The 16,925-nt window shown below is 46.8% G+C and overlaps 1 protein-coding gene across 1 annotated transcript in view; it reads right to left on the reverse strand.

The window, feature by feature from the left end:
* Positions 1-6,375, reverse strand: part of Zmat4 (zinc finger matrin-type 4) — a 392,976-nt gene extending 386,601 nt beyond the window's left edge. The window contains exon 1 of the mRNA XM_006982967.4: positions 6,236-6,375. The gene's annotated coding sequence lies outside the window, so the exon portion shown is untranslated. The remainder of the gene's footprint in view (positions 1-6,235) is intronic.
* Between the last annotated feature and the right edge of the window lie 10,550 nt (positions 6,376-16,925).

The following is a 16,925-nucleotide window of genomic DNA, read 5'->3' on the forward strand; positions in this document are numbered from 1 at the left end:
CACCTCTTTTCTCTGTCTCTTCCAGAGCGCTCTGCCCTGGCAGCCCATCTTACACTCTGGGGGGCGGGGAACCTGCCTGACCAGCCCCATGTGATGTCTGCAAGACCCTTTCTTCCTTTGGTTCCTTAAAATTTCCCATCTAAGCCATCCCTCGGGCAGACATCCTGCCCTGCTTCCTGAGTCTGAGGACTTCTTTTGTGGTGCTCAGTTCTTGCTCACTCAAAGACCATGAAGGGAAGACCTTCCCCGCCGCGGCCTCATGGTCAGAAGTGTGAGGCTCTTCCCCCAAGCTCACAGACAGCCAGACTTTGGACCCTGGGGGGAAGCTCCTGTGGGCTGCTCTCCACCTTCTATTAATGCTCCACACATCCCGCTATTTGTTCTGCCTGTTCAGAAGGTAATGGGTGAAGTATTGTATTCATGGTGTGACCTCTGTCATGGGCCCTTTTATTCCACTATCTCTGTGAAGAAGGTGAATGGATAGCTATAATCACTAACCATTGCAAGATTCAGACTCGGTGTCTCCCATGATTTGCCCATCTCTCTTCTTGATGCTCCTTCCCTCCCTATCTGTTCTCTTCTTTTTGTTCTGGGTTCTGACAGAAATGCTGCCCTGTGACCCAGCAGCAACACTGCAGGGTCCCAGAGATGGCAGAGCAGCCTCCTCCCAACCTGCGCCTGGAGACGGAACAGTGTGCCCGGTAAACTGCAGAAAGTGTAGTCAAGTGCAGTGTGGGCAATGGGTGCTGTGGAAAGTCACACAGTGTGGGCAATGGGTGCTGTGGAAAGTCACACAGTGTGGACAATGGGTGCTGTGGGAAAGGCACACAGTGTGGACAATGGGTGCTGTGGGAAAGGCACACAGTGTGGGCAATGGGTGCTGTGGAAAGGCACACAGTGTGGACAATGAGTACTGTGGAAAAGTCACACAGTATGGGCAATGGGTGCTGTGGAGAGAACATGGTACCAGCTGCAGGTATAATGAACTATCAATGAGCAAGGCTCAGTCACAGATGTCAATCTTGGCCTTTCAGGTAAACAGATATTAGGAGCCAAGTAAATCAAATAGTCTGTTCCGTTCAGGAAAGAAAAGGAAATGAGCTACGAAGACGATAACCCTGATTCTGAAGACGGGAAGGGGTGCTTAATTCTGGGACCAGTTCTGTCACTGATTCCCGAGGTGATGCCACCAAATGCTTTCACCTCTCTGAGATCATGTGCCAGGTCTGCAAGGAAAGACCAGTGCAGACTATCTCTAGGCAATGGGCAGACAGTCCCGTCAAGGTGGCAGCCAGCTCAGGGCAGATGGAAGGGATTCTACCCAAGGGGCTCCCCAGGTTCACCGTATTCCTCACTCGCCTCAGGAACTTCTAGCCCCCGAAGCTAAGGGTATGGTTTGGGAGAAATGACTGTAGGTTTTCTCCTGGAGAGAGAGAGAGAGAGAGAGAGAGAGAGAGAGAGAGAGAGAGAGAGAGAGAGAGAGAGAGAGAGAGAGAGCCAGCCTGAGGCTCAAGGAATCCTGCCCTTTACCTCCAGCCCCAACTCCAGCTAACACCTCCAGCTTCTCCTTGTCTTAAAGATTATCTTGGAGGCTCACAACCTTCCCTTTAAAAAAAAAAATTCTTGCTGATGGAAAATTCTTCCTCATACCTAATCTAAGTCCATCTGCTACAATTTCTGTCTATTTTCTCTCGTTCAATCCTTATCCTTACTGGAGATGGAGAACAGCTGGTCGCCATCCTCCATATAACATCCCCTCCTAAACCAGAATCAGTTATGACATCACCCCTCAGCCTGGTTTGTTTTTTTTCCCCCTTCTGGCCTACCGTCCACTGTGCCTCCTGACCTATCTTCGCAGATTCTAGCTCTGGAAGTATGACCAGTCACCATGGCAGCACAGGAGGCCGCAGAGCTGTGGCCTCCACAGCAGGAGGTACACTCCCTGGCAAGATCAAAAGAGAAGGTCACTGCAGAAAGGGACCTAGAAGAAGAACACAGTCCAATCTTTTTACCCAAGAGGAAACTAAAAGCCAAAAGAGTAAATGAGTGCTATGTCCAAGATCAAACCCCAGGGTTCAAGTGCCAGACCCAATACTCCTTTTTGTTTTTTCATTTTTGATTGGGGGGGGGGCGGCAGGTAGGATCTCCTTATATGGCCTAAGCCTGCCTTAAACCCCCCCTCCCCCATTATCCTGCCTCTACCTTCCAAGTACTGGGATTATAGTCATATGCCACTATACACAGCTAAAACCCCAAATATTACGACTCCCTGAGGGGTCACAGCAGTGTCTCAGCTGACAAGCAAAGAGCCACCAGCTCTCAGTTTGCATCTCTTCAATTCTGTCCTTCTTGTCCTGCCAGCAGATGCCTGAATTTCTGCTACAAACGTCTTTGGGTTTGGGGTTAATAAGCAACCACTGGAAGTGAGTGTAGCTGGGTGGTAGTGGGGTATATTTGTGGGATATGAGAGAAAGACTTCAACACCTCCGTAAGTTCCACTGTTAACTTAATGTAGGGAGTAAATCTGATCTTTTCTAATTACTGATAGGTTCTGATTAAAAGAGAACAAAGAAACAGGGAGAATGGCAGGCAGACTGTACTGTGCGCTAATGTTTGCAAGGTCAGTCCCCAGCTGGACCCCGTGGAGGCTGTGGGAGGGGACTTGGGGAGTGATTCTCAGGATAGAAGAGCAGCAGGATTCCTACACCTGGTAGGCATCATCTTTGCCCAGAGGCCTCTGCCCTGTCTGCCTCACAGAACCAGCAGCACGCCACCCGGACCTCTGCTGAGGTGTGAGTTAAAACTGAACTTGGTGAAAGGTTTACCTCATCAATTCCATGGGGCACTCTCTGATGGCTAATCCAGCATTCCGGGGGCCTCTGGTTAGCTCTTTCTGAGCTGATGTGAGCAGAGTGTCTATGAGGAAATCTCTCCTAGGGTGTCTCAAGACAGCGGGGAAAACCAGAATGGAAGAAAGACAGAGAAATATACCTACCTATCAAAAGGAGTAAGGTACTTGCTTGCTTCAGGTGAACTGAGTCCCCAGCTGGGATGAAGGGTGGAGACTAGGTGTACAGAATAATGCTTTGGAAGAGCTATTTACTCATAATTTTGGCTCTGAAATTTTCCTAATTGAAGACTGGAGGACACTCGAACATGGAGAATACTGATCTTAGATTTCAAAACAGCCTTTTGCCACTTTGAATAAACAGTGGCACATTTCGACTTAATCTTGTTGACTTTCAAGGATGTTCCAGACTGCTTCAAACCTGCAGACACACCCTCCCAAAGAATAGCTGGGGAATTCATACACCCGCTAAGAGAAGGAAGACATCATGACGGCATTTGCCAAAAACGCCTAACCCAATAAACGTGCTTATTTGATTTCCCCCAAACCACAGAATTAAATTTTAAAAGATGGGGAAAAAAGACACTTCTCTGATAGAAATTTTAATATGTTTTCACTCTTATTTCTGGGCATGATTTTCTTTAACAGCAAAATCTGCACAAAATGAGGAGATCGAAGCAGGTTGGCAAAGAGATTACTTATTGACATGTTTATCATGGAGAGGGATGACAGGAAGGATGGTGGGCACTGAGGTCCAGGGGGGTAGACAAAGTCTCTTATTTGCCAGGGCAATCAATCACACTGGGCTTAGCACAGCAGAAAGATGTCTACCCTCCACATCACAGCAGCTCAGGACAGAAGCCCTGGCTGGCCAAGTGGGCAAAAAGAAAAACACTACATGGATGCATGGTGCCCATCCAGGTGCCCAGCTAAAGCGATCATGTTCACTTCGATAAAACGACAACCAACAAATTTCATTCCCAGAGCATCCATCAGTTCGTTCACACACACGCAAGCACCCAGCCTCACAGGAGTTCATGAGCCACAGACCACGATTACATTCTCCATGGCAGAGGTTCAGGGTCCTGGGGTTTGTGCCCACACTGTGCAAGGTAAAGCCCCAATGAGGGTGGTTGGAGTTTTGTCAATTACTCTCCAGCTCTATACTCGTTTTTTTCTTTTTTAGCTTAAGTTGTTATTTTAACGATCTCTGTTCCAAATGAGGAAATACAAGGAAGAGGAATGAGGAGGAGGAGGGAGAGAAAGCAAGTGCTCCAGCGTGTCCCACTTGTACTTTTCAAAGCTCCCTCAGCTCCCTCCCCCACCCAGCCTTTTCCTCAGTGCATGAGTCACCACAAGGAGCTGTTTTAAAATGCCTTGCTTGAATGCTCTCCATCATGATAGACACCAACAGATCACAGACAGGCAGAAATGGAAAGGGGACCCTGAGTTCTGCTCCTGGGTCAGAAACCAGGACACCCCTCCAACTCAAAAGCTTGCTGAATTTATTCCTATGTTCATGAGAAAGAGAACAAAACCAAACAGGGTGTACCCATTCAGGTCACTTTCTCAATGCTAGGTACTGACCCCATGGCCTTTTTGGGGTCATGTGCCTTACATCACAGAGAAAAAAAATATCCTTTAGAACTGCCCCCCCAACCACCTAGAAAAGTTCAGTTCCCCCCAGGGACCTTGGATACCAGGAGTCATGCTATGCAGAGCCTGGAATTTGCTTTGCAACTTCCAGACAACCCATGCACAAAAGAGGTCAGGCCCCCTGACCAGCTGTAACCGCACAAAGCTAGGCAACTATTTCTCCCACCATCGGGACTAGAACTTCCATAATGACAATTCCATAATGACAATTCCCATCCAAAACAGTTGCCTAACGGAAGTGAAGGGGAACCTGTTGTGCGTGGTAGTGAAGAACATAGGAACTGAAAGTGGAAATGATTTGTGGAGAAGAAGAATCCAGGCTGTCACACCTCTGAGGCAGTGGGAAAGGTGTCACATGGATGCGGCACTGTTGCGAACCCTTCCCAGAACACCCTTGTCAGGACTCTTTCAAGTCTGGAACAGAAAGCAAAGGGAAGGAATTCACCTGGACCCTGCATCCCCTGAAAACCCAGGGACTTGTCACATCACCTGGGCACGGACGACATTGCAGGTATGACACACCATGGCGTGCCTTGTAGCGATGGGCACCAGGAGCTACCTGCATGTGAAAGCAGGGAGTCCAAGGCCAAGGACATCACCTTCACCGGTGCTGGGGACACCACTTCCCCAACGTCCACTTACCTAGTGCTCCCCTGCGGCAAAAGTCAACAGAAAGGAGATATCCCCAGTATCCAAAGTGGGTCTCAGTGAAAGTGAGGCCCTTGGAGTCCCATGGTGTGGCATATTCAAGAACCAACCATGGGCCATGGCGAGCATTTCTACTTGAAGAGCGGTTACCAGAAGCAGTGTGAGCAGGGACTCCAGCACCATCTTTCTGCCACAAGCGCACCTGCGCATCTAGACAGAACTAGCCCCCAGAGCCCCCCTTCCCAGCAGCCTCACTTCCAGAGCTGTGGGACCTCAGAGACTTCCTTTCTCTCATAGGAGTGTAAAGCACCCTGAGAAAAAATTCAGCTCCATCCCCACTGTGTTTGGGGGTATATATACCAAATCAAGAAAGTCTTCCCGAGTGTTCAGGAGCTGATCAATGAAGTCATTTCTTTGTCAATGGCAAGGGTTCTATTTCTCACCAAGTTGGGGGTGATGCGCAGACTGACGTTCCCGGGGTCAAACGGGACAGGCTCCTACACCCTACGAAATTTCTCTTTTCACCAAACGAAGACAGATGGAGAGAAAGTAGGCAAAAGTAGCCCAGGAGAAGATGAGAAAAGTTTGCGGAAGGACTGGAGTTGAAGGTCACAGTAGTTTGGGCAAAGGCAGGTCAAGGTACAGCGGACAGGACAGACCTGTCCAATGGCAGGAAATCCAATCAAACCGAGCTTGCTTCTGGAACCAGCTCGTGCATAGGATCACAGCATCATGCTGGCCCAGGAAGCTGCCGATCTGGGGTCCAGCCTCAGTCACCCAGCAAACCTGAGTCGACACCCTAACCATGCAGGTCCCCTGGCCCCAAACCAGAACCATTTGATGGACCTGAGCGCAGCCAATTAAGAGTAGTAAACAAACCTAGCTCTTGACGGGCGCAGAAGTTTTTTCCGAATTGTAGGCTTGTTTTCCTCCCAACAAAAGACAGTGGGTCTCCACCTTCGTCACCTTTCTTCCCCTTAAACTTTTCTCTTCTCTCTGCAATCCCTCCACCTGTGCTAACTGCAAGCCTGAGCGAAAACACAGCGGAAGCAGCCCCCTCTCCCGGGACACAGATAAAGGTACCTTCTCCGAGAAGCAGAGGGGCTCTCGTCCGGAGGCTCGCTGCCGGCCGAGCGCAGGAGGATGCAGCCGGGATGGAGCACGCTGAGGATGCTGCGTTCCTGCCTCTGCGACCAGACCTTTCAGCAGCTCGGACCAACTGTGCTAGCGAGGCACTTAGCAATTATCTGCTGGCGCCGACGCCCCGCCTCCTGCTCTTGTGATTGGCTCTCCAGTCCCGGGCAGGACTGCATTGGTCTCAGCCGACCTCACTCATTGCTTTGGCTCCTACTATTATCTAAGCCATCAAAGGAAATAATTCCATGTTTCATTGACAACCTGTAAGGTTCTCCTCCCGCCAGGTGTCCGGGGTGGGGGGGAACTGGGACTCCAGAGAAGGGAGGGGAGGAGAACCAAAAAAGGTGGGGGTGGTCGAGAAAGGGGTGGGGGGAGGAGAGGAGAGGAGAAGAGAGGAGAGAGAGAGAGAGAGAGAGAGAGAGAGATTCTTGCCCCAGCATTTTAACTTCCACAGAACAAAGCCCATTCCAACAATTACCTGGCTTATTTCCTCATGTCTCCCCCTTGCTGGTAAATATTCCTGAGTCTTGTAGGAATCATAACGTATCAAAAGGCTCCGGAAAGCAGGGCAAGGTTGAGGATTGAAGAAACAGAGTGATGCTTTTACACCTTGGAGGTCATCTGAAGGTCATTTCAGATCGTTCAGGGGGTCATAGTACATGCTTTCACTGGTTGTTCATGTGCCTAATTCTTTTCCCTAAAGGTTCACTGACTGCCCCAGCCCCAGGTCGCCATTTCCTTCTGCGCTCTGTCTGGAGTCTGGAGAGAGCTGTTCTTAAAGTCCACAAAAGTCTGGGGTTTCTCACCACGGGAGGCCCAAATGAGCAAGTAGAGTCTGGACCTAAGTACCCAACAGGAACCTGATTGTTTGTTTGTTTGTTTGTTTGATCTTTTTTTTTTCATTATTCTAACATGGCTTCATTCCATTAACTGCACAATCTCGAAAATTATCAGCCAAAGCAAGTAAGGAAAAAAAAAAGTGGCACCTCAACCTACATCTGGTGAACACTTCAGCTTCTCACTCAGAGACCCATACAGAAGGGTTTTACTTTTGTCCAGCTCCATGCTTGCTCACCATGTAAAAAGGACGTGATTTAGAGTCTGCTAAGAAAAAAATGATTAAGAAGGATCTTTGAAAGATAAAGTTCTTAGAAAATCTACTTCCGCGGAGATCAGCTCATTGGCAGAGCGTGTACTTGCCTGCATGTGCGAGGCTTTGGGTTAACTTTCAGGGTACTGAATTCAAAGGGAAAAAAAAAAATCAAGTTCAGGTTCATTAGAGGCAGCCCTTCAGGCTTCTCTACTGGAATCCCACCTCTTTGGAAAGATAAAGCCCGACCCGTCCCCACCTATCCTAGGCTCCAATGAGCTGCCGTCTCGTTGTCCTCCCCATCCTCAGCAGCACGGGGCATGTTGTCCTCCACCTAGTGGGGTAGCATCTAGCTCACGCATACATGCCTGGCTCCATAAATATATTCTGAACTCTGGGAGTATGGAAATACTATTGAAAGAATCAAGAATAGGAGATAATTTAGTAGCGCCACCCCCCCCCCAAGAACCCACCTGGCAATGTAGTTTCTTCACCTGCACACTCTCTGCACATACACCTCTATCTAAACAATGTACCTAGCAACCTCACAACCTCCTGACCCCTCCATCTGCATCAGGTTACATGGATTTTTACATAACAATAGTATGAGTTCTCGGACTCCTAGTAACAAGCAAATATGGACAGTTTCTCTTCAAGTATATTCCCAATGTATCTGAGAAGGAAGAACAGAAGGGCTGATGCAGCCTGGGCTTGGTTGGGTAGATGTGAAGTAAGGCAAATCCTGTCCCCCTATTTACCATCATTATGTCTATGCCTATGCATAGCCAGGTGGTGGTGGCACAGGCCTTTAATCCCAGCACTCAGAAGGCAGGGGAAAGCGCATCTCTGCATCTGAGGCCAGCCTGGCTGCCTGGTCTACAGAACAAGCTCCAGGACAGCCAGAGCTACACAGAGATACCCTGTCTGAAAAACCCTTAAAATTTTTTTAATTAAAAAAATAAAAAATGCATTATGGGAAGGGACATGCACAATAGAAAAAAATGATTATACAACCTCAGTTTAAGTAGAGAACCACTATACAGCCCTTAGTCACCAACCCCCCTTCCCTTCGACTCTATAAAAAGAGACCTCGGGCTGCAGCTTATGGCTCTTTAGAACTTGACTCAGGTGGTCTACTGTCGATCTTTACAACACATCCATCTTCAATCTCTATCATTGCTTATCTGCAAATGAAATTTGCTTCTTTTACAAATCTCCATGACTTCTTATTTTCAGTTCTTTAGATAAGTGGCCAAGAATCTGGACCTCCAGCCCAGACCTTGGTCTCTAGTAGCAGTATTTGTATATCTGTATAACTCATAGAGAGCACAGAGTTTACCACCGAGGTGTGCAGTTCTGAGGCTCACAGAGACATCATTCTGCTGCTATAGCTCATCCTTGGTAGGTTGAGAAGGGAGAGCCCACTTCAGAGACCTAGAGCTGAAAGGCTATGAACTGCCACAGCTTCTGAGAGGATGCCAGGTCCCCAGTCCCTTCAGTATCCTCTTCCATTCAGTTCTGTCACTGGGAACAAAGACAGAAATTACAGCTCTGTACTGTCACATACAAAAGCCTGAGGGAGGGAGGCCCCTTCTCTTCGAAGGACCTTGACTCAGTTAAAACCAGATCCTTGACTTCAACTCAGAAAAGAATTTCAGAACTAGCCACTATAAAGCAGAATTGTGGTTTATTAAAAGACATAAAAGATATGTTTTTAAAGATTTTAAGCAAGAGGAGAAAGCATTTAGGAAGAAAAGAATGTGCAGCTGAAAAAAATGGGTGTAGGCTTCCCTAAGAGAGAGTCTCACTTTGTTGTATTTACAATATTTTCTACATGGGATTTTGACGGGTTTTGAAACTTCAATCTTCAAGATGTTGGTAAGAAATTTGTTCTATTTTGTTTTGTTGCTGTGATAAACACCACATCAAAAGCAACTTGGGGGAGAAGGGATTTTTTTCCTATTCCAGGGGTAGTCCACAGTTGATGGACATCGAGGCAGGCGCTCAAGCAGAGCAGGAACTGAAGCTGAGACCATGGAGGTGTACAGCATACTGGGTCACTCTCTGACTTATGATGCACCTGCTTTTTATACAACGCAGGACCACTTTCCCAGGGACGATGCAGCACCCAGGGAGCTGGGCCCTCCTACATCAACTAGCAAGAAAAATGCCCATAGACTTGCCAAGAGCCCATTGTCTAGGCTGTTCCCCAACTGAGGTTCCTTCAGATAACCCTGGTCTGATAGCTAAAGCTAACCAGGGCAACCCACACATGGTCAACTTGATACAAACATGTCACTTTAAGCCATAACCTTTCTTTTTTTTTTTTGTCCCCCAAATCAGCTCTAAACATCCCACAGTCTTTAAAATATTAACACTTTAAAACTGAGAAGTCTCTTCTCTGTGGGTCCCTATAAGATGGAAAACAACAAGAAGTTACATACTTTATTATTCCTAGAGGGAAGAATCAGGACACAATGACAATCACATCAAAGAGACACCCAAACTGAACAGTGTAAAAAGCTCAGTGTCCAACATCTTGCACTCAGTCAAGATTTTCTGGGCTCCAGAGGGCTGAAGTAACTCCATGTCTATGGCTTTGCAACCCGCATGCTACACAGCTTGTCTTGTAGGCTCAGGCTGGCTCCACTCCACTTCAGGCACTATCTTTGGTGGATATTCCCACAGTCCTGGCTTCTCCAATATCCTGGACTCTCCACTGCAAAGGAGGCTTCACTTTTCACATGTTGATTCCTGGCCTCCAGATCTGGTGAGAATCCAGCCCCTGCCACTTGGTGCCAAGCTTCAACCTCTCACCGTGACCCCTTTGACCCTGGGGTCTCCACTGCCCCGAGACCGCACATTCACCAATGGCCTCTGCTGGCCTCTCAAAGTGCCAAGGCTCAGTTTATCTCTATGACGTCTTCAATCTTGAAGCTTTCATGCCACCAATAACAGCATTACATGGGAGACTCTTTTACACTATTTGGCTGCCAGCTTGAGACGAGACTTTGGCTGCCTAGACATGATAGTCTCGGCTTCTCTCTGAAGTATCACAAGCCAGACGTCCATTATATCTGTATTTCTCTCACATAGCAGTCCATTCCCTTCTGAGCACTTCAGGGCTTTTCCTGCCCAGAGTTCCAAACACTTCAACAATCCTTCCCCAAAATAACATGTTCAGGTCAATCAAAACAACACCCCACTCCTGATTCTGATTTCTGACCTTGTTTACTTCATACCATTTAAATAAACACACATCTGCAACTTGTGGAGGAAAGGGTTTATTTCATCTTACAGTTACAGTCTGCCATCAAGGGAAATCAGTACAAGAGTTCAACCAGGAACTGAAGGTGAGACCATGGAGGTAAGCTACATTTTGGCTCACTTATTCTGGCTCATGCTCAACCTGAGTTTTTAAAAATCCCAGGACCAGCTGTGCAGGGATGATTACCCCCACACACACCCCTCCCCCGAACCGACACACACACACACACACACACACACACACACACACACACACACACACTGTACTGGGCCTTCCTCCATCAATTAGTAATGAGAAAATGCCCCACATACATGCCCACAGGTCAATCGGATTGAGGCAATCCCCCAGCTGAAACTCCCCCAGATGTACAATGCGTCAGGTTGACAGCTGAAGCCAAAGAGGAGAGAACCGAAATTGAGATCACCAGGTGGTTCCTCGGGGTCCCTAAGTGGGTGACATTTGATAAGGTAGAAGTCTGGGTTACAGGAATGCAAGATGGCAGGGTGTCTCTGCTCTAAACCAAGTTAACAGTCCAGCTTGACATTTCCCAATAATGTCTGAGAAAAGGAACGAGGTCATGTATCAAGATCATACACATTCAGGCCTTGATCCTGACTCATTGCTATTTTAACATAAAATATCCACATATCAAAGGTGTTCTAGTCTGCCACTTTTCACATCTGATTGTACTGGAATCCTTGCTTCTCAGCTGGAGGGAGGCTTCAACCAGACCCGGAGTGAGGGCTTCCTTCCCTCCTCACAATTTTCTCCATCTTTCAGTCACGCTTCAAGTATCTTTCCTCTTTCTCAAGTACTTGAGGGAACGAAAGGATGTGGGATGTGTGGTTTTCTTGCATGCCATCCTCTCAAAAATGTCAGTCACTTCCATAGTGACTTTCCCAGAATGGGCATGGCTAGCAAGAGAGACACCGTGTATTAGGAGTCAAAATCTAGGACAAAGGGCATAGCAAAACACCTGTCTCCACCTTAGTCATTTGACCTTGACCAGGCGAGATTTGGACAAAGGAACACTGATAAAACGGAACTCCTCCACTGGCCCAGAAAGTCTGGCATGTGTGGTTACGGTGTAAAACCATAAATAAGCACCTCTATCATTTAAGTACTATGAATTCTGGGAGAAGCTTTATCCCTCCGTTTTACCCCTCCCTCCACTGCTGTGCATATGTGTGCATGCATGAGTGCATGTGTGTGTGTGTGTGTGCATATGTGTGTGTCAGAAAGAGAAGTGAAATTATGATCATTTCCAGGAGTGATGGAGTTAGGACAGCTCAGTCAATAGAATGATGGCCTACTATGCACAAAACCCTAGATTTAATCCCAGCACCACATGAAGAGACTGGGTGTGTCACTCAGACCTGCAGCCCCAGAATTCTAGATGCAGAAAGATCAGAAGTTCAAGGTTATGGCCCAGCCGGATGGCTCAGTGAGTAAAAACTCTGGCCTCCGAGTCGGATAATCTGAGCTTGATTTCTGGGACCCATGTGATGAAAGGCAAGAACCAACTCCCAAACTGTCCTGTGACCTCTACAAATGTGCCATGTCACACACACACACACACACACACACACACACACACACACACACACCACAATAAATGTAACTTAGGAAATGAAGTAGGTGTATATTCATTCAAGAAGGTCAAGGTTGTCCTTGGCTACATGGCTAGTTCAAGGCCAGGCTGGGCTACATGAGATCCTGCCGGAAGAAGGAAAGGAAGAGAGAGAAGGGGGAGGAAAGAAGTGGATGTGGTGGCACAAACTTGAAGCCAGCTTGAACCATACGAGATACTTTACCAAATAATAATGACAATTTTTTAAAAACCAGAATTCTCTTGAGCACCCATCAAAAGTTCAATTGTCCTCAAAGGAAAGGCAACGCATTACAAGTGACTTTCTAAAATGCATTACCTAAAATACCACACACACACACACACACACACAAGGGAAGGAGAAAGGGAGAGAGAGGGAGGAAGGGAGGGAGGGAGAGAGAGAGAGAGAGAGAGAGAGAGAGAGAGAGAGAGAGAGAGAGAGAGAACCAGCCAGAACATGGACTGCAAACAGTTGTTTGTCAGTGACTTTTAAACCCATTGATCACAAAACAGTCTCTTTGAGAGAAGGATGATCCTTTTGTGTCCCATAGATCAATGACTTAATTCTGGGAGCTAGAGAATGCATATTAGATATGCAGATCTCACTGGTTGCATTGTATCAAATATTAGCCCTACACAGTTTGAACTCAGCCGGGTATGGAGTGCACTGAATCCCATTTTGCGGGCCACACTGAAAACACAGCCTACTTTGATATAACAGATCTCACCGTGTGAGCGGTCTGAAAGGCTTTGGTGTGGGGGTTCCCGTTGCATTTGAACTGAGTAATTAAGGAAGGAAATGCAGGTTCCTTTATTACAAGACAAATGAAATCACAGGCCGTAGAACTGCCGCCTTCCTGTGGGCAACCACGTGGTGCATAAAAACCCCTCTGACCTGCGCGCGACGCCAGAGGAGCTCCATTCACCCTTCTGTTTATACCATTTTCTCAGTTATCCTTTATTTATGCCAAATTCTGTTCCTAAAAGGGAGGGGAGGAGAATAAATCTGGGCAATGCCAAGAAAGAAGGAAATGTGTGAAAACACGAGCAAAAAGACTTCCAGCACCAGGTCTTTGCTAATTGATGCGAGCCGTCCAATGCCGTTTCATGGCATTGCTTGCTGGGCAGTACAAGGATATCTTTCCTCATCTTTTCTTTAATGTCTTGTTTAGTACTGGATGAGAGAAAGGTTTTTTTCTTCTCCAACACCTCTCCAAGCACCCTTTCCTAAGTTGAGAAACACACGGCTTTCCTTGCTAGTTAATGGCCGGTGTAGGACCTCGGGCGGCAGAAAGCCCTCCCTCCCCACCTCCCTGGTCCACCTCCCAATCAAACCTGTGCAGCCAGGGACGTTTCACCAAAGTTCAGGAAGAGATTGTGGCTGCCAGGAAGGTGCAGTGCACCGGGCACCATTCTCAAAGAGTTCATGAATTACTAATGAGTCTTCAGAAGATTTGTCTTAGGCAGATCTTCATGAAACTTCAAGACAGGACAATTTTATTATTTAAGACAATGATAAATAGGAGGGGATAATTCTGTTCATTGAAATCATGATTATGTTTATTGTGAGCCAGTGTTACAAAGGGAGAAGAGAAGAGGAGAGAGAGAGAGACAGAGACGGAGAGATTTGAAAGGCTAAATTACCCATCTAAATTCTGTTTTGCTTTAGTTAAATTTTTTATAAGAAATATGCAGCTGAACACCGTTGTGAAATATTGTCCAGCAATGTACCAGTGGACAAGAATTGAAGAATGGCATTATGAAAGTTGGCAAGTCTTCCATAGTAAGGCTGACAGGGCGCGCGCGCACGCACACACACACACACACACACACACACACACACACACACACACACGGAAGTGCCCTCTGGGATGAAGGGATATAGCTATCGGAACTCCTGTCTTCCAGTAACCATGCTTGAGGGAGATGCTTCCTTGGAAGAATGCATTGATTATTTCATCAATACAGTCCACACACCGACTTCTCCCTCATGACACATGGGGAATAATCATACTGTTCTAGGGCTCCTGGGAGGTGACAGCCAACCCTGCTGCAGGGCCACTGTGCATCAAGCCCAGGCTCAACAGCAGCAATGTCTGAGCCTGAACCAGTAGACATGAGACCCATCATTACCTGACTGTGCTCTGCCACTCAGATGAGCTCCTGGAGTGGGGCCTGAAGGCGTCCCGAGGGGCAAAAAAGACACTCCCAGCGAAAGGCCACACCTTGGGTCAATGAAGTTTCACACCCAGTTGCCACAACTACTCTATCAGTGGTCTATCCTAGAGGAGAGGGCCTGGGGGGAGGGGTGAAGATATTATCCAAGTGATATGCCATAACCATTATTTCTTTAAAAGTGTTTGTTTTATTTCCCAAGACATGTGAATCTTATATTCTGTTCCAAAATATACCCATGCTTGGAATAAAAGTCAGTTGATAGAAAAACGCAAACCCATGTTGAAGAATCTTCTGTGCTTCCCATGTCTTCAAGACTGGACAAATGTGTTTGCACACTGGTGATGAGCTGCAGATACTCCCTTCTTCTGCCTCTTCCACTACCTCCTCCTCTTCTTCACTGTCTCCTTCTCTTTCATTTTATAAGAAGCAGTCGATACTATAGTGATGTACAGAAGTTACTAAGGCCATGAAATCAAGCTTAAGCTTCTTGTCTTGAGACAGCATCCAGTATCCAGAGAGGTCGGATCTCTAACAATAGCTTCAGGCTTCTGTGCAACAGACGACTTCCCTTTTTGTGAGAGAAGAGACCTCAATAATCTCTCCCTTCCTTTTTCTTTAGTAAGCACACTAGGTTTCTTCATAGCATTGTCACACATGCATATGACTGTGATTTGTCACATATACCCCCCACCCATCACCTTCTCTGGTCCTCTCTCATCTTCTACTTATTTCAGAGGCTAAAAACTACAAAAATTCTCTTGTCAATTTGAGCTTTGTCATGGTCACTGCTATGCTCATCATCTTGGTGGGAGCTAGAATTACTGGAGAGGTGGCCCTCGAGAACACGTGAGAGATTATCTAGATTAAGGTTAAGCCCTGAGCACATCTGGGAGGGATTATTTTTATTATATTGACGTGAGAAGGCTTATCTATCTTCATTGCAACTGGAACCGTTCTCTGGGCAGGAGATCTGGAATTGGACGAAAGGGGGAACAGAAGCGGAGCACCTAGCAGGTAAGCTACCATTTTCCCTCTCTGCTGCCTGGTCGCGGGTGCGGTATGACCCAATGCTGCAGCTCCCTCTGCCCCCACTTCCCTCCCCATGGACTGTACCCTCACAGAGCCAGAGTAAGCCCTTCCTCCCTTAAGTTCCTCTCATCGGAACATCCACCACACCAGCAAGAAGGCAGATGAAAACAGGGCCATACGTAAGAACCACAGACTACAGTTATTTAAACATTGCATTCACTTTCCCTTTAGAAAAAGATGGCTGCCCTCTCCAAGCTTAGCTCTGCTTGCGCATAGTTCCTCAGCTCTTAGGCCACATCTCTGGGCTCACCCTCAGAAGACAAGTGTGGGATCCATGCAGCTCAAAGAACTCCAGTTTCTCTTGATTTCCCCCAGTAGACTCAGAACTTTTAATTTTCCATGCTACATGGTGGCCAAGGGCTCTGAACTCCCCAGAGGGAGCTAATAAGGTTACCTTTAGATGCTCCTTAGTCATTCTCCATACCAGCAAGGCCTTCTGCTCCTCTATGAGGGGCTTTGGTTAGAAACCTTACCAGGATGGAGAGATGGCTCAGAGGTTAAGAGCACTGGCTGCTCTTCTAGAGGACCCAGGTTCAATTCCCAGCACCCACATGGCAGCTCACAACTGTCTGTAACTCCAGTTCCAGGGGATCTAACACCCTCACATAGATTTATACAAGCAGGCAAAATACCAATGCACATAAAATTTAAAAAAATATTTTTTTAAAAAGAAACTTTGTCAATGAGTCACATTTTCATTTGATGATACTTTAAGTTCATAAGGAAAAAAAACCAGTTTATTATAAACTGGGTCACTTCATCCGTGTGAGGAATAGGGACTGACCAGTGGTTACTAGTTCCCACAGAGAACAGCGTGGGAAGCCTGGTGATGTCTTTGGCTGTGAAGAGTCTCCTATGGCAATCCTGGGAAACAGGCCTTTAATGGGATGGATGAGCAAAAAAAAAAAACAAATAAATAAATAAAGAGTATCCTCCTGCAGGCCTGGCTTCCACACCTCTTCCCCTAAATCTCCTTGTTTATTTCTCCTGGCTCACCTTCCCCTGCCTTCACATCCGTCTCTCCTCTCTTCTCTTCTTTATGGTTCCCACTGCCCTATTCAATTTTTAATATCAGTCCTTCATGATCAACGTCCCCGAAAATCTCTTCTCTCACTTATAAGTCAGTCCATGCTAATTAGGAAGCCACTGACAGGAGAAGGAACATGAAATCTAACTCAAGGAAATAAAATTTCACTTCTTTGAGGGGAGGGGGTGATAGTTGGATTTTTAAAGAGTTGAAGCTAAAAGGTGTTTATGAGGGCAGAGTGACATAAAGTCACAGCATAATGGTTTTATTGAGCATTTTATTGATTTTTCTCAGGAGTTGGGTTGGGATATTACTCTCAGGTAACCTCAGCAAATGGCTCCATAGCACTGAAATTCATTAGCATCTGGCCTGTTT

This window comes from Peromyscus maniculatus, chromosome 17 (assembly GCF_049852395.1).
Source record: "Peromyscus maniculatus bairdii isolate BWxNUB_F1_BW_parent chromosome 17, HU_Pman_BW_mat_3.1, whole genome shotgun sequence".
Classification (NCBI taxonomy): domain Eukaryota; kingdom Metazoa; phylum Chordata; class Mammalia; order Rodentia; family Cricetidae; genus Peromyscus; species Peromyscus maniculatus.